The 27,694-nt window shown below is 39.5% G+C and overlaps 1 non-coding gene across 1 annotated transcript; it reads right to left on the reverse strand.

The window, feature by feature from the left end:
* Window positions 1–22,254: 22,254 nt before the first annotated feature.
* On the reverse strand, window positions 22,255–22,362 carry LOC130958979 (small nucleolar RNA R71). Its single transcript, XR_009078076.1, has one exon. It is a non-coding gene; the product is annotated as a small nucleolar RNA R71 (small nucleolar RNA).
* Window positions 22,363–27,694: the final 5,332 nt, after the last annotated feature.

Consider the following 27,694-nt stretch of genomic DNA (forward strand, 5'->3'; position numbering starts at 1 on the left):
GTCGTTGTCCATGATATCTTGGAGGGTGTTGTTGCCTAAAGGGTTGATTAGATCCTCTTGGCTCCATCCATCCTTGATTGGTCTGACCTTGACGCATATTCCTGCTGTGGTTTCTATTTCCTTCAACAAAGTTAGAACCAAACTCAAAGCGAGAGGGGTGAGAATTCATAGTAGTTATCAGAAATAAAGGGGAAAAAGGAGAAACAAATAAACAAGTAAAAGAAAAATATATTTTTTTTTGAAAAATATTTACAATAACCAATAATAAGGCACACGTTTGCAACTCCCCAGCAACGGCGCCATTTTGACGTTAGGATTTTTGCCAGTAAAGAATTTCATAAAAACAGTCGCGTTGTAGATATAGTCTCTAAACCGACAGAAATCCCTTCGTACAAACATTTTGGTTGTCACAAGTAACAAACCCCTAAATAAATTGTTAACCGAGTATTTAAACCTCGGGTCGTCTTCTCAAGGAATTGCAAGGAGGTATGTTCTTATTATTGGTTATGAGTTTGTAAATTGGGGTTTTGGAAGTAAGGTGGGAATATGTTATATGATAAGTAAAATAAAATAAAATAATACTAATAAAATCTCTTGGCAAGGTATGAAGAACTGGAAGTCCTATCCTTATCAATTGTGATGAGAATTGGATTTTAATCCCACTTTGTTAACCTCTAACTATGAAGGTAAGTTAAGTGGATGAATTAATTCCAATTTTCAATCAACAATGAGTTTGATAAATCAAGAGTTACTAATTATTTAACCAAGGCCAACAGGGGAAAAACTAAATCTACTAGAATAACAATATCCTCAGATTGGGAATAATAAAAAGGAACAATCATAAACTGAAATGCTTCAAATATCATTAAATAAAGTATTCAACTCTTAACATGGAAAAGTTCATAAATTAAATTGGGATAAATAAAAATAAAGAACCTGGGATTGAGAGTCACTCCTAAAACTAAGAGAAGTCCTAAATCCTAATCCTAAGAAAGAGAGGAGAGAACCTCTCTCACTAAAAACTACATCTAAAAATATGAAAAGTGAATTATGAATAGCATTATCAGAGCATGATTGTGAATGGATGCATTCTCCCACTTTATAAACTCTAATCTATGTTCTTTGGGCCGAAAACTGAGTCAGAAACAGCCCAGAAGTCACTTCCAGCGCTTTCTGGTCCGTACAGGTCGTGGAAAAGTGACGCGGCCGCATGGCTCACGCGGCCGCGCGGGTTGCGTTCCTGCCAGGTCACGCGTTTGCGTGACTCACGCGTTCGCGTCGCCTGGAATCGGGGCAGCTATGGCAAATTATATATCAAATCGAAGCCCAGACATTAGCTTTCCAACGCAACTAGAACCGCGTCATTTGGACCTCTATTGCTAAAGTTATAGCCGTTTGAGTGCAAAGAGGTCAGGCTGGACAGCTTAGCAGTTTCTCCAACTTCTTGTATTCCTTCCACTTTTGCATGCTTCCTTTCCATCCTCCAAGCCATTCCTGCCCTGTAATCTCTGAAAACACTTAAGGCACATATCAAGGCATCTAATGGTAATAAGAGAGGATTAATAATAAGCAAATATAAGATCAAAGAAGCATGTTTTCAATCATAGCACAAAATCAGGAAGAAAAATGTAAAACATGCGAATTGTATGAATAAGTGGGTAAAGAGTTGATAAAATCCACTCAATTAAGCACAAGATAAACCATAAAATATGGGTTTATCACTTATCCTCTTCTTGAGGAATTTTCAAAAATTCTTTAATTTCCTCTGGTTCCTCCTAATCAGGCTGAACATCCTTGAAGATGTCCTCTAGCTCTGATTCTAGACTTTCAGTCATATTGATCTCTTCCACCAAAGAGTCAATAATATCAGTGCTCATGCAGTCATTTGATGTGTCTAGATGCTGCATAGCTTTGACAGCATTCAACTTGAACTCATCCTCATTGACTCTCAGGGTTACTTCCCCTTTTTGTACATCAACGAGAGTTCGTCAAGTTGCTAGGAAGGGTCTTCCTAGGATGAGAGTTGCACTCATGTGCTCCTCCATTTCCAGCACTACAAAGTCAGTTGGAAAGGCGAATGGCCCAACCTTGACAATCATGTCCTCAATTATGCCTGATGGATATTTAATGGAGCCATCAGCAAGTTGGAGGCATATCCGGGTTGGTTTGACTTCTTTAGTCAACCCAAGCTTTCTGATAGTGGATCCAGGTATTAGATTGATACTTGCTCCAAGGTCACATAGGGCTGTCTTGGTACAAGCGCCTTCTAATGTGTATGGTATCATAAAGCTTCCTGGATCTTGAAGCTTTTTCGGTAAGCTTTTCAGAATGAATGCACTGCATTCTTCAGTGAGAAACACTTTTTCAGTTTCTCTCCAATCCTTCTTATGACTTAAGATCTCTTTCATGAACTTAGCATAAGAAGGTATTTGCTCAAGTGCCTCTGCAAACGGAATCTTTATTTCAAGAGTCCTTAGATAGTCTGCAAAGCGGGCAAATTGTTTATCCTGTTCCGCTTGGCAGAGTTTCTGAGGATAAGGCATCTTGGCTTTATATTCTTCAACCTTAGTTGTTGCAGGTTTATTCCCTACAGAGGTGGTTGGAGAAGCCTTTTTAGAGGGGTTACTATCAGAACTCTCAGGTGTCTGATTCCTCATTGGCGTTTGAACGCCAGGATTGGGTGAGGAATGGGCGTTTAACGCCAACTTTTCCCCCCTTTCTGGCGTTTGAACGCCAGAGCTGGGCAAGGAATGGGCGTTTAACGCCAACTTTCCCCCCTTTCTAGTGTTTGAACGCCAGGAGTATTCCTCTCTAGGCTCTTACTGTCCTCAGAGGGATTTTGGGCAGTGGTTTGGTTATCCTCTGTCAGTTGTTCCTTTCTTGGCTTTTTGCCACTTTGAGCAGTGTTATTCAATGTCTTCCCACTCCTCAGTTAAACTGCTTGGCATTCTTCTGTTATCTGTTTAGATAACTGATGTTTTGTCTGATTCAACTGTGATTCTATATTCTTGTTAGCAATTTTAGTTTCTTGGAGCATCTCTTTAAATTCTGCTAACTGTTTTGTCATCATGTGTAATTGCTGATTAAGCTCAACAATCTGTTCTTGAGGATTAGTGTCAGTAGCTACTGCCATAGCTTCTTCTTTTGTAGAGGACTCATTGCTAGAGTACAAATGTTGATTTCTAGCAACAGTATCTATGAGTTCTTGAGCCTCTTCAATCATTTTCCTCATGTGTATAGATCCACCAGCTGAGTGGTCTAAAGACATCTGAGCTTTTTCTATAAGCCCATAGTAGAAGATGTCTAACTGTACCCACTCTGAAAATATTTCAGAGGGGCATTTCCTTAGCATACCTTTATACCTCTCCCAGGCATTATAAAGGGATTCATTATCCTCTTGTTTAAAGCCTTGGATGTCCAGCCTTAGCTGTGTCATCCTTTTTGGGGGAGTAAAATTGATTCAGGAATTTGTCTGATAACTGTCTCCATGTTTTTATACTTGCTGTGGGTTGGTTATTCAACCACCTCTTAGCTTGATCTTTTACAGCAAATAGAAACAGTAATAATCTGTAGACATTCTGATCCACCTCTTTATCACGTACTGTGTCAGCAATTTGTAAGAACTGTGCCAGAAACTCAGTAGGTTCTTCCTGTGGAAGACCGAAATACTGACAATTTTGCTGCACCATGATAATGAGTTGAGGATTTAGCTCAAAGCTGCTTGTTTTAATGGGAGGTATACAGATGCTACTCCCATATGCAGCTGTAATGGGGTTAGCATATGACCCCAGAGTCCTTCTGGACTGCTCACTTCCACTTAGGTCCATGATGGAGGAAGGGAATATGATATGGATTCACAAGTAAAATAAAAAATTTTTTTTTGAATGAACGAAAATGATGAAATAAAATAGAAAAGAAAATAAAATAAAATTTCGAAGACTAAAAGAAAATAAAATCAAAGCAAATTGAGAACTAGATTAATTAATTAAAAAGATTTTGGAATTAGCAATTAAAAAGATATGATTGAAAATTACTTTGAAAAAGATATGATTGAAAAGATATGATTTTGAAAATTAATGCAAAATTTCGAAGATTTAAAGGAAAATACAAAGAAGACACAAAACTTAGAAATTTTTAGAAAATCACACACAAATTTTCGAAAACCTAAAGGAAAACACAAAGAAGACACCAAACTTAGAATTTTTAAAGATCAAGAAAGGACTAAGAACATGCAAAGTCGAAAAATTAAAAGAAAACAAAAGCATGCAATTGACACCAAACTTAAAATATGAAACTAAACTTAAATAAAAGACTCTAAACCAACAAAAATAAAATATTCCTAATCTAAGCAACAAGATAAACCGTCAGTTGTCCAAACTCGAATAATCCCCGGCAACGGCGCCAAAAACTTGGTGCACGAAATTGCAATCATACTTTTGCAATTCCGCACAACTAACCAGCAAGTGCACTGGGTCGTCCAAGTAATACCTTACGTGAGTAAGGGTTGATCCCACGGAGATTATCGGCTTGAAGCAAGCTATAGTTATCTTGTAACTCTTAGTCAGGATATCAATAATTCTCAGGTTTAATTGTGAAAAGTAAAAGAACCTGAAATAAATACTTGTTTTGCAGTAATGGAGAACAGGTTGAGGTTTTGGAGATGCTCTATCTTCTGAACCTCTGCTTTCCTACTGTCTTCTTCTTCATACACGCAAGGCTCCTTCCATGGCAAGCTGTATGTAGGGTTTCACCGTTGTCATTGGCTACCTCCCATCCTCTCAGTGAAAATGTTCAACGCGCTCTATCACAGTACGGCTATTCATCTGTCGGTTCTCGATCATGTCGGAATAGAATCCAGTGATTCTTTTGCGTCTGTCACTAACGCCCCACAATCGCGAGTTTGAAGCTCGTCACAGTCATTCAATCCCTGAATCCTACTCAGAATACCACAGACAAGGTTTAGACCTTCCGGATTCTCTTGAATGCCGCCATCAATTCTAGCTTATACCACGAAGATTCAGACTAAAGAATCTAAGAGATATCCACTCAATCTAAAGTAGAACGGAGGTGGTTGTCAGGCACACGTTCATAGGTGAGAATGATGATTAGTGTCACGGATCATCACATTCATCAAATTGAGGAGCAAGTGATATCTTAGAATGGAAACAAGCGTATTTGAATGAAAAACAGTAGTAATTGCATTAATCCATCAAGACACAGCAGAGCTCCTCACCCCCAACCATGGGGTTTAGAGACTCATGCCGTAGAGGATACAATAAGAAATGTGTAATGTGTCATAAGGTAGAGATACAATGTCAAAAGGTCTTATTAATAGTGAACTAGTAACCTAGGATATATAGAAATGAGTAAATGACGTAAAAATTCACTTTCGAGGTCCACTTGGTGTGTGCTTGGGCTGAGCATTGAAGCTTTCATGTGTAGAGACTTTTTCTGGAGTTAAACGCCAGCTTTTGTGCCAGTTCGGGCATTTAACTCCAATTTTTGTGCCAGTTCCGGCGTTAAACGCCGGGAATTCTGAAGCTGATTTGCAACGCCGGTTTGGGCCATTGGTGCGCGAAATTGTGATCACTACAACTTCACACAACTAACCAGCAAGTGCACTGGGTCGTCCAAGTAATACCTTACGCGAGTAAGGGTCGATCCCACGGAGATTGTTGGTATGAAGCAAGCTATGGTCACCTTGTAAATCTTAGTCAGGCAGACTCATATGGATATGGTGATGAACGAAAATAACACAAAGGTAAAGATAGAGATACTTATGTAATTCATTGGTAGGAACTTCAGATAAGCGCATGAAGATGCCTTCCCTTCCGTCTCTCTGCTTTCCTACTGTCTTCATCCAATCCTTCTTATTCCTTTCCATGGCAAGCTCGTGTAGGGTTTCACCGTTGTCAATGGCTACCTCCCATCCTCTCAGTGAAAGCGATTGCATATGCTCTTGTCACAGCATAGCGGAATTCAGCTGTCGGTTCTCGGTCAGGCCGGAATAATATCCTCGATACTTTTGCGTCTGTCACTAACGCCCTAGCCTGCTAGGAGTTTGAAGCACGTCACAGTCATTCAATCATTGAATCCTACTCAGAATACCACAGACAAGGTTTAGACCTTCCGGATTCTCTTGAATGCCGCCATCAGGTCCTGCCTATACCACGAAGATTCCGATTAAAGAATCCAAGAGATATTCACTAAGCCTTGGTTGCTTGTAGAACAAGAATGGTTGTCAGTCACCTTGTTCATAGGTGAGAATGATGATGAGTGTCAATCATCATCTTCATCAAGTTGAAGAACAAGTGATATCTTGGACAAAGAACAAGCGGAATTGAATAGAAGAACAATAGTAATTGCATTAATACTCGAGGTACAGCAGAGCTCCACACCTTAATCTATGGTGTGTAGAAACTCCACCGTTGAAAATACATAAGAACAAGAGTGATCATTGGTTTCGGCCCCAGAGAGGGAACCAGAAGAACCAAGATGAAAATACAATAGTAAAAGGTCCTATATATAGAAAACTAGTAACCTAGGGTGTACATAGATGAGTAAATGACATAAAAATCCACTTCCGGGCCCACTTGGTGTGTGCTTGGGCTGAGCAATGAAGCATTTTTCGTGTAGAGACTCTTCTTGGCGTTTAACTCCCGTTTTGGTGCCAGTTTGGGCGTTTAACTCCCATTCTTGTGCCAGTTTGGGCGTTTAACGCTGGGAATTCTAAGGGTGACTTTGAACGCCGGTTTGGGCCATCAAATCTTGGGCAAAGTATGGACTATTATATATTTCTGGAAAGCTCAGGATGTCTACTTTCCAACGCCGTTGAGAGCGCGCCAATTGGGCTTCTGTAGCTCCAGAAAATCCACTTCGAGTGCAGGGAGGTCAGAATCCAACAGCATCTGCAGTCCTTTTGAGTCTCTGGATCAGATTTTTGCTCAGATCCCTCAATTTCAGCCAGAAAATACCTGAAATCACAGAAAAACACACAAACTCATAGTAAAGTCCAGAAAAGTGAATTTTAACTAAAAACTAATAAAAATATAATAAAAACTCAACTAAAACTACCAAAAACATACTAAAAATAATGCCAAAAAGCGTACAAATTATCCGCTCATCACAACACCAAACTTAAATTGTTGCTTGTCCCCAAGCAACTGAAAATCAAATAAGATAAAAAGAAGAGAATATACTATAGACTCCAAATTATCAGTGAAACTTAGCTCCAAATTAGATGAGCGGGACTAGTAGCTTTTTGCCTCCGAATAGTTTTGGCATCTCACTTTATCCTTTGAAATTCAGAATGATTGGCTTCTTTAGGAACTCAGAATCCAGATAGTGTTATTGATTCTCCTAGTTAAGTATGATGATTCTTGAACACAGCTACTTATTGAGTCTTGGCCGTGGCCCAAAGCACTCTGTCTTCCAGTATTACCACCGGATACATACATGCCACAGACACATAATTGGGTGAACCTTTTCAGATTGTGACTCAGCTTTGCTAAAGTCTCCAATTAGAGGTGTCCAGGGTTCTTAAGCACACTCTTATTGCCTTGGATCAAAACTTTATTTCTTTCTTTTTCTTTTCTTTTTCTTTCTCCCCTTTTTTTTTTCGTTTTTTTTTTTGTATTCACTGCTTTTTCTTGCTTCAAGAATCATTTTTATGATTTTTCAGATCCTCAGTAACATGTCTCATTTTTCATCATTCTTTCAAGAGCCAACAATTTTAACATTCATGAACAACAGATTCAAAAGACATATGCACTGTTTAAGCATACATTCAGAAAACAAAAAGTATTGTCACCACATCAATCTAATTAAGCTAGTTTTAAAGATGAATTTGAAATCCTGTACTTCTTGTTCTTTTGTGATAAAAACAGTTTTCATTTAAGAAAGGTGATGGATTCATATTCATGGCTTTAAGGCATAGACACTAAGACACTAATGATCATAAGACACAAACATGGATAAACATAAAGCACTAAAATTCGAAAAACAGAAAAATAAAGAACAAGGAGATTAAAGAACGGGTCCACCTTAGTGATGGCGGCTTGTTCTTCCTCTTGAAGATCCTATGGAGTGCTTGAGCTCCTCAATGTCTCTTCCTTGTCTTTGTTGCTCCTCTCTCATGATTCTTTGAGGAGGAGGATCTCTTGTTTGCTCCATTCTTTTCTTAGTGATGGGCTTGAGGTCATACCTTCTCAGTTGAACCGGCTTTGGATGCCATATATGGTTATGGAAAAACAAAAAGCAATGCTTTTACCACACCAAACTTAAAAGGTTTGCTTGTCCTCGAGCAAAAGAAGAAAGAAGAGAGTAGAAGAAGAAGAAATGAGGAAGAAGGGAATGGCTTTGTGTTCGGCCATGTATGTGGGGTTTTATGAAGAATGGATGTGAGTGGTGAAGAGGTATTGAGGTGATTGGTGAATGGGTGAAGAAGAGGGAGAGAGTGGTGGGGTTGGTGGGGATCCTGTGGGGTCCACAGATCCTTAGGTGTCAAGGAAAAGTCATCCCTGCACCAAATGGCTTTCAAAAACACGTTTTGAGCCAATTCTGGCGTTAAACGCCGGGCTGGTGCCCCTTTCTGGCGTTTAACGCCAGGTTCTTGCCTTTTTCTGGTGTTTAACGCCAGTCTGGTGCCCCTTTCTGGCGTTAAACGCCCAGAATGGTGCCAGACTGGGCGTTAAACGCCCAACTGCTAGCCTCACTGGCGTTTAAACGCCAGTGGGTTCTTCCTCCAGGGTGTGCTGTTTTTCTTCCTGTTTTTCATTCTGTTTTTGCTTTTTCAATTGATTTTGTGACTTCTTATGATCATCAACCTACAAAAAACATAAAATAACAAAAGAAAATATATAAAATATAATCATTGGGTTGCCTCCCAACAAGCGCTTCTTTAATGTCAGTAGCTTGACAGAGGGCTCTCATGGAGCCTCAGAAATACTCAGAACCGTGTTGGAACCTCCCAACACCAAACTTAGAGTTTGAATGTGGGGGTTCAACACCAAACTTAGAGTTTGGTTGTGGCCTCCCAACACCAAACTTAGAGTTTGACTGTGGGGGCTCTGCTTGGCTCTGTTTTGAGAGAAGCTCTTCACGCTTCCTCTCCATGATGACAGCGGGATATCCTTGAGCCTTAAACACATAGGATTCTTCATTCACTTGAATGATCAGTTCACCTCCATCAACATCAATCATAGCCTTTGCTGTGGCTAGGAAGGGTCTGCCAAGGATGATAGATTCATCCATGCATTTCCCAGTCTCTAGGACTATGAAATCAGTAGGGATGTAGTGGTCTTCAATCTTAACCAAAACATTCTCTACAAGTCCATAAGCTTGTTTTCTTGAATTGTCTGCCATCTCTAGTGAGATTCTTGCAGCTTGTACCTCAAAGATCCCTAGCTTCTCCATTACAGAGAGAGGCATGAGGTTCACACTTGACCCTAAGTCACACAGAGCCTTCTTGAAGGTCATGGTGCCTATGGTACAAGGTAGGGAAAACTTCTCAGGATCTTGTCTCTTTTGAGGTAATTTCTGCCTAGACAAGTCATCCAGTTCTTTGGTGAGCAAAGGAGGTTCATCCTCCCAAGTCTCATTTCCAAATAACTTGTCATTTAGCTTCATGATTGCTCCAAGGTATTTAGCAACTTGCTCTTCAGTGACATACTCATCCTCTTCAGAGGAAGAATACTCATCAGAGCTCATGAAAGGCAGAAGTAAGTCCAATGGAATCTCTATGGTCTCATTTTGAGCCTCAGATTCCCATGGTTCCTCATTGGGGAACTCAGAGGAGGTTGGTGCACGCCCATTGAGGTCTTCCTCAGTGGCGTCCACCTCCTCTCTTTCCTCTCCATATTCGGCCATGTTTATGGCTTTGCACTCTCCTTTTGGATTTTCTTCTGTATTACTTGGGAGAGTACTAGGAGGGAGTTCAGTAATTCTCTTGCTCAGCTGTCCCACTTGTCCTTCCAAATTTCTGATGGAGGACCTTGTTTCATTCATGAAACTTTGAGTGGTTTTGATTAGATCAGAGACCATTGTTGCTAAGTCAGAGGTATTCTGCTTAGAACTCTCTGTCTGTTGCTGAGAAGCTGATGGAAAAGGCTTGCTATTGTTAAACCTGTTTCTTCCACCATTATTATTGAAACCTTGTTGAGGTCTCTCTTGATTCTTCCATGAGAAATTTGGGTGATTTCTCCATGAAGAATTGTAGGTGTTTCCATAGGGTTCTCCTAGGTAATTCACCTCTTCCATTGAAGGGTTCTCAGGATCATAAGCTTCTTCCTTAGAGGAAGCTTCCTTAGTACTGCCAGGTGCATTTTGCATTCCAGACAGACTTTGAGAAATCAAATTGACTTGTTGAGTCAATATCTTATTCTGAGCCAGAATGGCATTCAGAGCATCAATCTCAAGAACTCCTTTCTTCTGACTTGTCCCATTGTTCACAGGATTCCTTTCAGAAGTGTACATGAATTGGTTATTTGCAACCATTTCTATGAGCTCTTGAGCTTCTGTAGGCGTCTTCTTCAGATGAAGAGATCCTCCAGCAGAGCTATCCAAAGACATCTTGGATAGTTCAGAGAGACCATCATAGAAAATACCTATGATGCTCCATTCAGAAAGCATGTCTGATGGACATCTTCTGATTAATTGTTTGTATCTTTCCCAAGCTTCATAGAGGGATTCTCCATCCTTCTGTCTGAAGGTTTGGACTTCCACTCTAAGCTTACTCCATCTTTGTGGTGGAAAGAACTTTGCCAAGAAGGTATTGACTAGCTTTTCCCAAGAGTCCAGGCTTTCTTTAGGTTGAGAGTCCAACCATATTCTAGCTCTGTCTCTTACAGCAAAAGGGAATAGCATCAGTCTGTAGACCTCAGGGTTAACCCCATTAGTCTTGACTGTGTCACAGATTTGCAAGAATTCAGCTAAGAACTGATGAGGATCTTCCATTGGAAGTCCATGGAACTTGCAATTCTGTTGCATTAGAGAAACTAATTGAGGCTTAAGCTCAAAGTTGTTTGCTCCAATGGCAGGGATAGATATGCTTCTCCCATAGAAGTCGGGAGTAGGTGTAGTAAAGTCACCCAGCACCTTCCTTGCATTGTTGGCATTGTTGTTGTTTTCGGCTGCCATGTATTTTTCTTCTTTGAAGAATTCGGTCAGGTCCTCTAAAGAGAGTTGTGTTTTGGCTTCTCTTAGCTTTCTCTTCAAGGTCCTTTCAGGTTCAGGGTCAGTTTCAACAAGAATGCCTTTGTCTTTGTTCCTGCTCATATGAAAGAGAAGAGAACAAGAAAATATGGAATCCTCTATGTCACAGTATAGAGATTCCTTGAGGTGTCAGAGGAAAAGAAAGGTAGAAAACAGAAGTAGAAAATTCGAACTTGTCCAAGAAGATGGAGTTCGAATTTTGCATTAAGGGATAGTGTTAGTCCATAAATAGAAGGATGTGGGAAGGAGGGAAGAGAATTTTCGAAAATTAAATTAAAAAGTTTGAAAACATTTTGAAAAACTGTTTGATAATTTTCGAAAATTCAAAGTGGAAAAGAAATCAAGTGATTTTTGAAAAAGATTTTGAAATTAGAAATTAAAAGGATTTGATTGAAAACTATTTTGAAAAAGATGTGGTTAAAAAGATTTGATTGAAAAGTTATGGTTTTAAAAAGATGTGATTGAGAAGATATGATTTGAAAACAATTTTAAAAGATATGTTTTGAAAACAATTTTAAAAGATTTGATTTGAAAATTAGTGACTTGCCTAACAAGAAAAGATATGATTCAAACATAAAACCTTCCTCAACAGAAAAGGCAAAAAATGTTCAATCAAATCATTAATTGTTAGTAAGTATCTTTGAAAAAGGAAAGAAATTGATTTTGAAAACATTTGATTGATAAGATTTGATTTGAAAAAGATTTGATTTTGAAAAACTTTGAAAACTTGAAAAAAATTTGATTTTGAAAACAAAATCTTCCCCCTAGCACCATCCTGGCGTTAAACGCCCAAAATGCTACCTTTTTGGGCGTTAAACGCCCAACCAGGTACCCTGGCTGGCGTTTAAACGCCAGTCTGTCTTCTTCACTGGGCATTTTTGAATGCTCAGCTTTTTCTGTATAATTCCTCTGCAGTATGTTCTGAATCTTCAATTCTTGGTATCATTGACTTGAAAAGACACAAATTAAAAATATTTTTGGATTTTAAATAATCAAAATGCAACAAGAATGAAATAACAATGCATGCATGACACCATACTTAGCAGTTTGTATACTACTGACACTAACAACATGAGAATGCATATGAGAAACACAAAACACTCAAGTCAATAGAATTCAAAGATCAAAACAAGGAAATCATCAAGAACAACTTGAAGATAAATGAAGACACATGCATAAATTCGAAAAATGCAAGAAGAACAGAAACATGCAATTGACACCAAACTTAAAATGAGACACTAGATTCATAAAATATTTTTGGTTTTTATGATTTTGTAAATTTTTTTTTTTGGCTTTTTTTTTTAAAATTAAGTGGAAAAGAAAATAAAGATATCAAAATTCTTAATGAGAATTCCAGGAATCATGCAATGTTAGTCTAAAGCTTTAGTCTAAAGAAATTAGACATGGCCGGCCAAGCTTCAGCAGGACACTGCATTCAAGAGCTAAATTGATGAGAATCAATCAGCCTTGGTGATGATAAGAACATCACCTTGAAACACTAGAATTCATTCTTAAGAACTCTGAAGAAAAATACCTAATCTAAGCAACAAGAAGAACCGTCAGTTGTCCATACACAAGAACAATCCCCGACAACGGCGCCAAAAACTTGGTGCGCGAAATTGTGATCACTACAACTTCACACAACTAACCAGCAAGTGCACTGGGTCGTCCAAGTAATACCTTACGCGAGTAAGGGTCGATCCCACGGAGATTGTTGGTATGAAGCAAGCTATGGTCACCTTGTAAATCTTAGTCAGGCAGACTCATATGGATATGGTGATGAACGAAAATAACACAAAGGTAAAGATAGAGATACTTATGTAATTCATTGGTAGGAACTTCAGATAAGCGCATGAAGATGCCTTCCCTTCCGTCTCTCTGCTTTCCTACTGTCTTCATCCAATCCTTCTTATTCCTTTCCATGGCAAGCTCGTGTAGGGTTTCACCGTTGTCAATGGCTACCTCCCATCCTCTCAGTGAAAGCGATTGCATATGCTCTTGTCACAGCATAGCGGAATTCAGCTGTCGGTTCTCGGTCAGGCCGGAATAATATCCATCGATACTTTTGCGTCTGTCACTAACGCCCTAGCCTGCTAGGAGTTTGAAGCACGTCACAGTCATTCAATCATTGAATCCTACTCAGAATACCACAGACAAGGTTTAGACCTTCCGGATTCTCTTGAATGCCGCCATCAGGTCCTGCCTATACCACGAAGATTCCGATTAAAGAATCCAAGAGATATTCACTAAGCCTTGGTTGCTTGTAGAACAAGAATGGTTGTCAGTCACCTTGTTCATAGGTGAGAATGATGATGAGTGTCAATCATCATCTTCATCAAGTTGAAGAACAAGTGATATCTTGGACAAAGAACAAGCGGAATTGAATAGAAGAACAATAGTAATTGCATTAATACTCGAGGTACAGCAGAGCTCCACACCTTAATCTATGGTGTGTAGAAACTCCACCGTTGAAAATACATAAGAACAAGAGTGATCATTGGTTTCGGCCCCAGAGAGGGAACCAGAAGAACCAAGATGAAAATACAATAGTAAAAGGTCCTATATATAGAAAACTAGTAACCTAGGGTGTACATAGATGAGTAAATGACATAAAAATCCACTTCCGGGCCCACTTGGTGTGTGCTTGGGCTGAGCAATGAAGCATTTTTCGTGTAGAGACTCTTCTTGGCGTTTAACTCCCGTTTTGGTGCCAGTTTGGGCGTTTAACTCCCATTCTTGTGCCAGTTTGGGCGTTTAACGCTGGGAATTCTGAGGGTGACTTTGAACGCCAGTTTGGGCCATCAAATATTGGGCAAAGTATGGACTATCATATATTTCTGGAAAGCTCAGGATGTCTACTTTCCAACGCCGTTGAGAGCGCGCCAATTGGGCTTCTGTAGCTCCAGAAAATCCACTTCGAGTGCAGGGAGGTCAGAATCCAACAGCATCTGCAGTCCTTTTGAGTCTCTGGATCAGATTTTTGCTCAGATCCCTCAATTTCAGCCAGAAAATACCTGAAATCACAGAAAAACACACAAACTCATAGTAAAGTCCAGAAAAGTGAATTTTAACTAAAAACTAATAAAAATATAATAAAAACTCAACTAAAACTACCAAAAACATACTAAAAACAATGCCAAAAAGCGTACAAATTATCCGCTCATCAGCCATCAAATCTCAGGCAAAGTATGAACTATTATACATTGCTGGAAATCCTAGGATGTCTAGTTTCCAACGCAATTGAGAGCGCGCCAATTGGGCTTCTGTAGCTCCAGAAAATCCACTTCGAGTGCAGGGAGGTCAGAATCCAACATCATCTACAGTCCTTATTCAGTCTCTGAATCAGATTTCTGCTCAGGTCCCTCAATTTCAGCCAGAAATTACCTGAAATCACAGAAAAACACACAAACTCATAGTAAAGCCCAGAAAAGTGAATTTTAAATAAAAACTAATAAAAACATGCTAAAAACTAACTAAAATGTACTAAAAACATACTAAAAACAGTGCCAAAAAGCGTATAAATTATCCGCTCATCACCTAACTACACGGTCTCACCAGAGAAGTTTAGAATTGTTATAAGAAGATATATAAAATGAAAGTTGTTTTCAACCACAGTGATCACCGTTCGTCTTATAAAACTTTTCGAAAATTAACAATTACTTAACCAAAGTCCAAATTCATAGTTCAATTATAAAAATATCAAAAGTTACTTAAATTGTATGAATAACCAACATGTTCCAAACATAAGTTCATTAAGTCTACGCTGAACTAGTTTGATTTTTCATACTTTACTATATCTCAAACATAAATCAATCATGGCCTCCGGCCCAAGCAAAATCAATCAACACCCAAACCACCACAAGTCAATGTGCATATCGAAAATTCCACCAACTAACCAAGGCATATAGCTTACCCAAATACAGCCTCCGACCCAAAACATATTCGAATCATGGCCTCCGACCCAAATATATAATCAAACACGGCCTCCGGCCTAAATATATAAACATTCACGGCCTTCGGCCCAAACATAATCGATCGCACTCAAATCACCACAATCTAAACCAACGAGTCACAATCACACGGACAATCAACAATCACACATAGAGAACAAGTATGACAAGTAGTACAATTTGCAATTAACAGGATGTAAATTAGACAAGTCAAGTAATTATGCAGACCCAAGCAAATGTAAACAAATACAGTATGATGCATGCATATCCTACTGGGCATAAGCTCACTTGTCGATTACAGTTCCAGAACCCAACACATCTAGTAGCTAACCCATAAATTATCCCTAAATTGTGCATCTCCAGGAGGAAAAATATATTCCAGACTATAACAAGTCGGTCTCGTCTCAAAGGGAGAGTGCCCTGTCATCTTCTCGCTGGAGGTATCATTCTGCCTTAGAGGGAGAGTGCCCTGTCACTTGTCTTAAAGGGAGAATGTCCTGCCACCTTGCAATTAGATTGAATGTAGGCAAAACAACCCACCACATTCCCCCAAGAAGGACATTTCAAGCTTATCACAAGCTGGTCTCAAAGGGAGAGTGCCCTGTCACTTGTCTCAGAGGGAGAGTGACCCGTCACTTGTCTCAGAGGGAGAGTTCCCCGTTACTTGTCTTAGAGAGAGAGAGAGTACGTTGTCACTTTCTCATTGGGGGTATCATTCTATCTCAGAGGGAGAGTGCCTTGTCACCTTTCCCAAGTCACACCGCAACCACAAGACAAGCGGGATGGAACTACCGTCCTCACCCAGTGCAGGTGCCAAATCAATACACAAGTGGGATAAGACCACCGTCCTTGCCAATCCATCTATTTATTCAATAAACAAGTAATATCTATATCTTTCAGCAATATCATAAGTTATTAAACTCATTAACCTCAATTCATTATCAATTCATCAATCTCATTATCTTGTGAGCAGGAAAATAATACCGTCCTTACTGTAGGCGGGACAAGGCCACCATCCCCACTTAACCTGGAGCAAGTGAGACAGAGCACAATCATTGCATCTTACCCAGCTGCCTCAAATCCTAACTCGGAGCAAGTGGGACAAACCACAACCCTTGCATTTTACCCAATTAATTAATCAATAATCATTAACTTTAAATTAATTTCACAACTTATTAGATTCATTAACCTTATTCATTCATTAGAAACCAACCTCATTATTTTGTGAGCGGAATAAAACCACTATCCTCACTGTGGCTAGGACAAACCACCATCCTTGTAACAATATCATCCGGTTTAACTAAGATTTTATCCGAGAATAATTCAATTTAACTCTTTGGACTTAGTCATACTTTATCCAGAGCGTAAAAACAAGTTATCAGATATCATACGAAGTTTATAGGGATTTACAAGTGTGCCGGAAAAGACAAACAATAAAAAACAAAGTTTTTTTAAGAAAACAAGATATGTACATATGCATCACCCCTTGTGCATACGCAAAATTGGCCATTTCCCTCTCGTGTATACGCATCACCCTTCGTGCATACGCACGAGCTACAACACTCATTCTGATTGGTGCTTACGTATACTAGGCTAAAATCCTGGTTTTCTGTATAATCTCAATTTTCAGAATTTTATACCAGTTTTTAAGTGCATAGTAAATTTTTCTACAAAATTTTATTTTTCTCAATTCTTAGACGATTTTAAAGATCTCATCATTATTTTTAATTCAAGATAAGTTTCATTAAATTCCAAACTTTGAGCGCCAAGTTATGCCCGTCAAAGTTGCTCAAAAATTCTCTTTTACCAAAAATCTGCAGAATGTCATTTTCACCAATTCTCAATTCAATTCATTTCAAAATCACTCCAAACCATTACTAAGCATACTAAACTCTCATTTATCAATCCTCAATCACTTTTTAATCATACATGACCTAAAACACCCAGTTTTTCATCAATTAACTAATTCCAAAATCATCAATATTATTCAAATACCAAGAGTCACTAATTCATGTCAACACCAAGCTCAACATCATTCACATCACAGACAATACCACTATACTTACCGAAACTTATCCAAATACGGTCTTAGGCCCAAACTCTCACATCAAACATCATTCAATTCAATTTCATAGCTCATCGGAATTATTCATTCACAATTATAATCACAACGTGGCAATGCCACCAACAAATCACATACTTCACCCAACAGTCAAACATACCAATTCATGAGACTTACATAATCACCAAAAATATAATTTTCATATTGATATCGATTTATAACAATTTCTGGTAATAAAATAGTTTTAAGAAAAACTTCTACCTTGTTGACGGTAGTTCCCAACCCTTGAATTCTCCTTTTGATTGAAACCACACCTCAACCAATGACACCACGCCTCCACTAAGTGCTCCACAATAAACCCAAGTGTCCAACACACATCAAAACAAACCAAGCATCCAAGCTATTCCATATAATCTAATTTCATCAATTATTTCAACATCTCAAGCTCGCACAAAAAAGGGGAAATTAAAGAAAAAAGAGTTTTCTTACCTTAAGCTACGTGTTCATGGTTCAAAACCTCGCTAGAAATTATGCTTGAACTTCTCCTAAAGCATCAAAATCACAATCTTTCAACATACACTCAACCGAAATGCAAATTGAAGGGGAGAATAAAAAATAGCTCAAGTTCTTGGGAATACTTACGGCAAAATTGGTATGAAATTGAAGAGCATAACAAGAGCAATGTGTGGCCACAAACAGGTCTTCGATCAAAGCTACGAATTGAATGTTATATGGATTTTAGCGATGAAATGAATAGTGCACTAGGGCACCACTCCTCTCTTCCTCTCCTCTCTTCATCCATGGTCTCTTTCACTCTCAAGAGGGAATGATTGCTGAATTTCTAAGTGGGGAGGGCTTATTAGACTTGGGCTTGAGCCCAACATGGACCCGTTTGTAAATTTTGAGCCCATTGACCTTAGCTTGGGTCAAAACCTTTAAAATAAGTGTCCAGACTTTTGTTCTAAATATTTTTCTTGTTATTCATAAAACAAAGTTCAAAGTCTCAAATAACTCATATTTTAATTTTCAAAATCCGGGGTCTTACATTTGCATCAACAAAAAGAAATATAATACCTAAAGCCAGTTCTAGATAACTTGGGTGAAGGACCTGATGAGCGGATAATTTATACACTTTTTGGCATTGTTTTTAGTATATTTTTAGTATGATCTAGTTAGTTTTTAGTATATTTTTATTAGTTTTTAGTTAAAATTCACTTTTCTGGACTTTACTATGAGTTTGTGTGTTTTTCTGTGATTTCAGGTATTTTCTGGCTGAAATTGAGGGACCTGAGCAAAAATCTGATCCAGAGACTCAAAAGGACTGCAGATGCTGTTGGATTCTGACCTCCCTGCACTCGAAGTGGATTTTCTGGAGCTACAGAAGCCCAATTGGCGCGCTCTCAACGGCGTTGGAAAGTAGACATTCTGGGCTTTCCAGCAATATATAATAGTCCATACTTTGCCCAAGAGTTGATGGCCCAAACCGGCGTTCAAAGTCACCTCAAGAAATTCCAGCGTTAAACGCCGGAACTGGCACCTAATTGGGAGTTAAACGCCCAAACTGGCACTAAAGCTGGCGTTTAACTCCAAGAAGAGTCTCTACACGAAATTGCTTCATTGCTCAGCCCAAGCACACACCAAGTGGGCCCGGAAGTGGATTTTTATGTCATTTACTCATCTATGTACTAGTTTTCTATAAGTAGGACCTTTTACTATTGTATTTTAGGGAGCTTTTGATCATGTTTTGATGATTGAACCCTCTTTGGGAGGCTGGCCATTCGGCCATGCCTAGACCTTATGCTTATGTATTTTCAACGGTGGAGTTTCTACACACCATAGATTAAGGTGTGGAGCTCTGCTGTACCTCGAGTATTAATGCAATTACTATTGTTCTTCCATTCAATTCCGCTTGTTCTTTGTCCAAGATATCACTTGTTCTTCAACATGATGAAGGTGATGATTGACGCCCATCACCATTCTCACCCATGAACAAGATGACTGACAACCATTCTTGTTCTACAAGCATCTGAGGCTTAGTGAATATCTCTTGGATTCCTGATTGCACGATGCATGGTTGATCGCCTGACAACCGAGTGCTCGCCTGACAAACGAGCCAACCATTCCGTGAGATCAGAGTCTTCGTGGTATAGGCAAGAACTGATGGCGGCATTCAAGAGAATCCGGAAGGTCTAACCTTGTCTGTGGTATTCTGAGTAGGATTCAATGATTGAATGACTGTGACGTGCTTCAAACCTGTAACCTACTGGGCGTTAGTGACAGACGCAAAAGAGTCATTCTATTCCGGTAGGGGAGGGAACCAAACCGGTGATTGGCAGTACTGTGACAGAGTGCGTGCATTAGCTTTCACTGCGCGGATGGGAGGTAGCTGCTGACAACAGTGAAACCCTACAAGAGCTTGCCATGGAAAGGAGTAAGAAGGATTGGATGAAGGCAGTAGGAAAGCAGAGAGACGGAAGGGAAGGCATCTTCATACACTTGTCTGAAGCTCTTACACCAATGATATACATAAGTATCACTATCCTTATCTTCTATGTTATTTTCGTTCATCATCATATACATTTGAGTTTGCCTGACTAAGATTTACAAGATGACCATAGCTTGCTTCAATGCTAACAATCTCCGTGGGATCGACCCTTACTCACGTAAGGTATTACTTGGACGACCCAGTGCACTTGCTGGTTAGTTGTGCGAAGTTGTGTAATGCCATGGAATTGAACCACCAAGTTTTTGGAGTTCATGACCAGGGATTATAAGAGTTGTGAAAAGTATTGTTCACAATTTCGCGCACCAAGTTTTTGGCGCCGTTGCCGGGGATTGTTCAAGTTTTGAGCAAGCTTTTGGTAACAATGCCTGGGATTGTTCTAGTTTGGACAACTGACGGTTCATCTTGTTGCTTAGATTAGGTATTTTTTTTCGAAATTCTTGAAGATGAATTCTAGAGTTTCATGATGATTTGTTGAAATCTGGCTGGCTGAGAAGCCATGTCTAATCTGATTGGACCGAGGTTTCAACTTATCACCACAAGAGCTTGTTGATTTTCATCAATTTTGCTTTTGGAGCAGTGATCTGCTAAGGCTTGGCTGACCTTTGGTCATGTCTAGTGTTTTGGACCGAAGCTTTCTTTGAAAGCTTGGCTGGCTGTGAAGCCATGTCTAATTCCTGGACCGGAGTCTTAGACTAGCATTGCACTGATTCCTGGAATTCTCATTAAGAATTTTGATACCTTTTTCCACTTAATTTTCGAAAAATACAAAAAAAAATTTTGCAAAACCATAAAATCCAAAAATATTTCTTGTTTGAGTCTAGAGTCTCATCTTAAGTTTGGTGTCAAATGCATGTTTTTGTTATATTTTTCGAATCCATGCATATATTTCTTGTTTTGATCTTTAAATTCTATTGACTTGAGTGTTCATGTGTCTCATATAGTGTCAGTAGTACACAAACTGCAAAGTTTGGTGTCTTGCATGCATTGTTATTTGATTCTTGTTGCATTTTGATTATTAAAAATCCAAAAATATTTTTAATTTGTGTCTTTTCAAGTCAATAATACAAAGAATTGAAGATTCAGAACATACTGCAGAGGAATTATACAGAAAAAGCTGAGCATTCAAAAATGCCCAGTGAAGAAGGCAGACTGGCGTTTAAACGCCAGCCAGGGTACCTGGTTGGGCGTTTAACGCCCAAAGAGGTAGCATTTTGGGCGTTAAACGCCAGAATGTATACCATTCTGATTCTGGGCGTTTAACGCCAGGATGGTGCTAGGGGGAAGATTTTGTTTTCAAAATCAATTTTTTTTCAAGTTTTCAAAGTTTTTCAAAACCAAATCTTTTTCAAATCATATCTTTTCAATCAAATGTTTTCAAAATCAATTTCTTTCCTTTCTCAAAGATACTTACTAACAATTAATGATTTGATTGAACATTTTTTGCCTTTTCTATTAAGAAAGGTTTTATGTTTGAATCATATCTTTTCTTGTTAGGCAAGTCATTAATTTTTAAAAATCATATCTTTTCAAATTGTTTTCAAATCATATCTTTTAAAATTGTTTTCAAATCATATCTTCTCAATCACATCTTTTTAAAACCATAACTTTTCAATCAAATCTTTTTAACCTCATCTTTTTCAAAATAGTTTTCAATCAAATCTTTTTAATTTCTAATTTCAAAATCTTTTTCAAAAATCACTTGATTTCTTTTTCACTTTTAATTTTCGAAAATTATCAATCAAATTTTCAAAATGTTTTCAAAATCTTTTAAATGAATTTTCGAAAATCCACTTCCCTCCTTCTCACATCCTACTATTTATGGAGTACCACTCCTTCTAAATGCACAATTCGATCCTTATCTAATTAAAGTTCGAATTCTTCTTCTCCTTCTTCTTTCTATTTCTTTGTTCCTCTGACATTTCAAGGAATCTCTATACTGTGACATAGAGGATTCCACATTTTCTTTTTCTCTTCTCTTTCATATGAGCAGGAGCAGAGACAAAGGCATTCTTGTTGAAGCTGACCCTGAACCTGAGAGGACCCTGAAGAGAAAACTAAGAGAAGCCAAAGCACAACTCTCTTTAGAGGACCTAACCGAATTCTTCAAGGAAGAAGAACACATGGCAGCCGAAAACAACAACAATGCCAACAATGCAAGGAAGGTGCTGGGTGACTTCACTGCACCTACTCCTGATTTCTATGGGAGAAGCATCTCTATCCCTGCCATTGGAGCAAACAACTTTGAGCTTAAGCCTCAATTAGTTTCTCTAATGCAACAGAATTGCAAGTTCCATGGACTTCCAATGGAAGATCCTTATCAGTTTTTAGCTGAATTCTTGCAAATCTGTGACACAGTCAAGACTAATGGGGTTAACCCCGAGGTCTACAGACTGATGCTATTCCCTTTTGCTGTAAGAGACAGAGCTAGAATATGGTTGGATTCTCAACCTAAAGAAAGCCTGGACTCTTGGGAAAAGCTAGTCAATGCCTTCTTGGCAAAGTTCTTTCCACCACAAAGATGGAGTAAGCTTAGAGTGGAAGTCCAAACCTTCAGACAGAAGGATGGAGAATCCCTCTATGAAGCTTGGGAAAGATACAAACAATTAATCAGAAGATGTCCTTCAGACATGCTTTCTGAATGGAGCATCATAGGTATTTTCTATGATGGTCTCTCTGAACTATCCAAGATGTCTTTGGATAGCTCTGCTGGAGGATCTCTTCATCTGAAGAAGACACCTGCAGAAGCTCAAGAATTGATTGAAATGGTTGCAAATAACCAATTCATGTACACTTCTGAAAGGAATCCTGTGAACAATGGGACTAGTCAGAAGAAAGGAGTTCTTGAGATTGATACTCTGAATGCCATTTTGGCTCAGAACAAGATATTGACTCAACAAGTCAATTTGATTTCTCAAAGTCTGTCTGGAATGCAAAATGCACCAAGCAGTACTAAGGAAGCTTCATCTGAGGAAGAAGCCTATGATCCTGAGAACCCTTCTATGGAAGAGGTGAATTACCTAGGAGAACCCTATGGAAACACCTACAATTCTTCATGGAGAAATCACCCCAATTTCTCATGGAAGAATCAAGAGAGACCTCAACAAGGTTTCAATAATAATGGTGGAAGAAACAGGTTTAACAATGGCAAACCTTTTCCATCATCTTCTCAGCAACAGACAGAGAATCCTAAGCAGAACCCCTCTGACTTAGCAACAATGGTCTCTAATCTAATTAAAACCACTCAAAGTTTCATGAATGAAACAAGGTCTTCCATCAGAAATTTGGAAGGACAAGTGGGTCAGCTGAGCAAGAAAGTTACTGAACTCCCTCCTAGCACTCTCCCAAGTAATACAGAAGAAAATCCAAAAGGAGAGTGCAAAGCCATAGGCATGGCCGAAAATGGAGAGGAAAGAGAGGAGGAGGACGCCACTGAGGAAGACCTCAGTGGGCGTGTACCAATCTCCTCTGAGTTCCTCAATGAGGAACAATGGGAATCTGAGGCTCAAAATGAGACCATAGAGATTCCATTGGACTTACTTCTGCCATTCATGAGCTCTGATGAGTATTCTTCCTCTGAAGAGGATGAGTATGTCACTGAAGAGCAAGTTGCTAAATACCTTGGAGCAATCATGAAGCTAAATGACAAGTTATTTGGAAATGAGACTTGGGAGGATGAACCTCCCTTGCTCACCAAAGAACTGGATGACTTGTCTAGGCAGAAACTGCCTCAAAAGAGGCAGGATCCTGGGAAGTTTTCTATACCTTGTACCATAGGCACCATGACCTTCAAGAAGGCCTTGTGTGACTTAGGGTCAAGTGTAAACCTCATGCCCCTCTCTGTAATGGAGAAATTAGGGATCTTTGAGGTGCAAGCTGCAAGAATCTCATTAGAGATGGCAGACAATTCAAGAAAACAAGCTCATGGACTTGTAGAGAATGTTTTGGTGAAGATTGAAGACCATTACATCCCTACTGACTTCATAGTCCTAGAGACTGGGAAGTGCATGGATGAATCCATCATCCTTGGCAGACCCTTCCTAGCCACAGCAAAGGCTGTGATTGATGTTGATAGAGGAGAGTTGATCATTCAAGTGAATGAAGAATCCTTGGTGTTTAAGGCCCAAGGACATCCCTCTATCATCATGGAGAGGAAGCATGAAGAGCTTCTCTCAAAACGGAGCCAAGCAGAGCCCCCACAGTCAAACTCTAAGTTTGGTGTTGGGAGGCCACAACCAAACTCTAAGTTTGGTGTTGAACCCCCACATTCAAACTCTAAGTTTTGGTGTTGGGAGGTTCCAACATTGCTCTGATCATTTCTGAGGCTCCATGAGAGTCCTCTGTCAAGCTAATGACATTAAAGAAGCGCTTGTTGGGAGGCAACCCAATGTTTTATAGTTAACTATTTCCTTTTGTTATTTTATCTTTTTTGTAGGTTGATGATCATAAGAAGTCACAAAAACAATGAAAAAAGCAAAAACAGAATGAAAAACAGGAAAAAAAACAGCACACCCTGGAGGAGAAGAAGCTGGCGTTCAAACGCCAGTAATGCTAGCTGTTGGGCGTTTAACGCCCAGTCTGGCACCATTCTGGGCGTTTAACGCCAGAAAGGGGCACCAGACTGGCGTTAAACGCCAGAAAAGGGCAAGAACCTGGCGTTAAACGCCAGGAATGGGCACCAGCCCGGCGTTTAACGCCAGAAATAGCTCAAAACGTGATTTTGAGCAACATTTGGTGCAGGGATGACTTTTCCTTGACACCACAGGATCTGTGGGCCCCACAGGACCCCACCATCAATCTCTCTCTTCTTCCCCCACTCACCAATCACTTCAATACCTCTTCCCCAAAAACCCTTCACCTATCAAATCCCATCTTTCTCTTCACCACTCACATCCATCCTCCATGAAACCCCACCAACCTCACCCTTCAAATTCAAACCACTTTCCCTCCCAAACCCACCCTCAAATGGCCGAACCATTACCCCCCTCTTCCTCATTTCTTCTTCTTCTACTCTCTTCTTTCTTCTTTTGCTCGAGGACGAGCAAACATTTTAAGTTTGGTGTGGTAAAAGCGTTGCTTTTTCATAACCATTATGGCATCCAAGGCCGGAGAAACCTCTAAAAAGAGGAAAGGGAAGGCAAAAGCTTCCACCTCCGAGTCATGGGAGATGGATAGATTCCTCTCAAGGGTGCATCAAGACCACTTCTATGAAGTTGTGGCCTTGAAGAAGGTGATCCCCGAGGTCCCCTTTTCACTCAAAAAGGGTGAATATCCGGAGATCCGCCATGAGATCCGAAGAAGAGGTTGGGAAGTGCTTACCAACCCCATTCAACAAGTCGGAATCTTGATGGTTCAAGAGTTTTATGCCAATGCATGGATCACAAAGAACCATGACCAAAGTGTGAACCCGAATCCAAAGAATTATCTCACTATGGTTCGGGGGAAATACTTGGATTTTAGTCCGGAGAGTGTGAGGGTGGCGTTCAACTTGCCTATGATGCAAGGAGATGAGCATCCTTACACTAGAAGGGTCAACTTTGATCAAAGGTTGGACCAAGTCCTCACAACCATATGTGAAGAGGGCGCACAATGGAGGCAAGATTCAAGAGGAAAGCCGGTTCAATTGAGAAGGCGTGACCTCAAGCCCGTGGCTAGAGGATGGTTAGAGTTCATACAACGCTCAATCATTCCCACTAGCAACCGGTCCGAAGTTACCATAGACCGGGCCATCATGATTCATAGCATCATGATTGGAGAAGAAGTGGAAGTTCATGAGGTTATAGCTCAAGAACTCTACAAGGTGGCGGACAAGACCTCCACTTTGGCAAGATTAGCCTTTCCTCACCTCATTTGTCACCTCTGTTATTCAGTTGGAGTTGACATAGAAGGAGATACCCCCATTGATGAGGACAAACCCATCACCAAGAAAAGGATGGAGTACACAAGAGACCCCTCTCACCATGAGATCCCTGAGATACCTCAAGGGATGCACTTTCCTCCACAAAATTATTGGGAGAAACTAAACACCTCCCTAGGAGAATTGAGTTCCAACATGGGACAACTAAGGGTGGAGCATCAAGAACACTCCATTCTTCTCCATGGAATTAGAGAAGATCAAAGAATCATGAGGGAGGAGCAACAAAGACAAGGAAGAGACATTGAGGAGCTCAAGCACTCCATAGGATCTTCAAGAGCAAGAAAGAGCCGCCATCACTAAGGTGGACCCGTTCCTTGATTTCCTTGTTCTTTATTCTTCTGTTTTTCGATTTTTATGCTTTATGTTTATCCATGTTTGTGTCTTGTGATCATTAGTGTCTTAGTGTCTATGCCTTAAAGTTATGAATGTCCTATGAATCCATCACCTTTCTTGAATAAAAACGTGCTTAATTGAAAAGGAAAGAATTGCATGAATTCTGAATTTTATAATAGTTTAATTATTTTGATGTGGTGGCAACACTTTTGTTCTCTGAATGTATGCTTGAACAGTGCATATGTCTTTTGAATTTGTGGTTCATGAATGTTGGCTCTTGAAAGAATGATGAAAAAGGAGACATGTTACTGAGGATCTGAAAAATCATTAAAAATGATTCTTGAAGCAAGAAAAAGCAGTGAATACAAAAAAAAAGAGAAAAAAAGGAAGCAAACGAAAAAAAAAAAACCGAAAAAAAAAGAGAAAAGAAAGAAAAAGAAAGAAATAAAGTTGTGATCCAAGGCAAATAAGAGTGTGCTTAAGAACCCTGGACACCTCTAATTGGGGACTTTAGCAAAGCTGAGTCACAATCTGAAAAGGTTCACCCAATTATGTGTCTGTGGCATGTATGTATCCGGTGGTAATACTGGAAGACAAAGTGCTTTGGGCCACAGCCAAGACTCAATAAGTAGCTGTGTTCAAGAATCATCATACTTAACTAGGAGAATCAATAACACTATCTGGATTCTGAGTTCCTAAAGAAGCCAATCATTCTGAATTACAAGGGATAGAGTGAGATGCCAAAACTATTCAGAGACAAAAAGATAAAAGCCCCGCTCATCTAATTAATACTGATCTTCATAGATGTTTTTGGAGTTCATTGCATATTCTCTTCTTTTTATCTTATTTGATTTTCAGTTGCTTGAGGACAAGCAACAATTTAAGTTTGGTGTTGTGATGAGCGGATAATTTATACACTTTTTGGCATTGTTTTTAGTATATTTTTAGTATGATCTAGTTAGTTTTTAGTATATTTTTATTAGTTTTTAGTTAAAATTCACTTTTCTGGACTTTACTATGAGTTTGTGTGTTTTTCTGTGATTTCAGGTATTTTCTGGATGAAATTGAGGGACCTGAGCAAAAATCTGATCCAGAGACTCAAAAGGACTGCAGATGCTGTTGGATTCTGACCTCCCTGCACTCGAAGTGGATTTTCTGGAGCTACAGAAGCCCAATTGGCGCGCTCTCAACGGCGTTGGAAAGTAGACATCCTGGGATTTCCAGAAATATATAATAGTCCATACTTTGCCCAATATTTGATGGCCCAAACCGGCGTTCAAAGTCACCTCAAGAAATTCCAGCGTTAAACGCCGGAACTGGCACCTAATTGGGAGTTAAACGCCCAAACTGGCACTAAAGCTGGCGTTTAACTCCAAGGAGAGTCTCTACACGAAATTGCTTCATTGCTCAGCCCAAGCACACACCAAGTGGGCCCGGAAGTGGATTTTTATGTCATTTACTCATCTATGTACTAGTTTTCTATAAGTAGGACCTTTTACTATTGTATTTTAGGGAGCTTTTGATCATGTTTTGATGATTGAACCCTCTTTGGGAGGCTGGCCATTCGGCCATGCCTAGACCTTATGCTTATGTATTTTCAACGGTGGAGTTTCTACACACCATAGATTAAGGTGTGGAGCTCTGCTGTACCTCGGGTATTAATGCAATTACTATTGTTCTTCCATTCAATTCCGCTTGTTCTTTGTCCAAGATATCAC

The sequence above is a fragment of the Arachis stenosperma genome, chromosome 10 (genome assembly GCF_014773155.1).
Source record: "Arachis stenosperma cultivar V10309 chromosome 10, arast.V10309.gnm1.PFL2, whole genome shotgun sequence".
Classification (NCBI taxonomy): domain Eukaryota; kingdom Viridiplantae; phylum Streptophyta; class Magnoliopsida; order Fabales; family Fabaceae; genus Arachis; species Arachis stenosperma.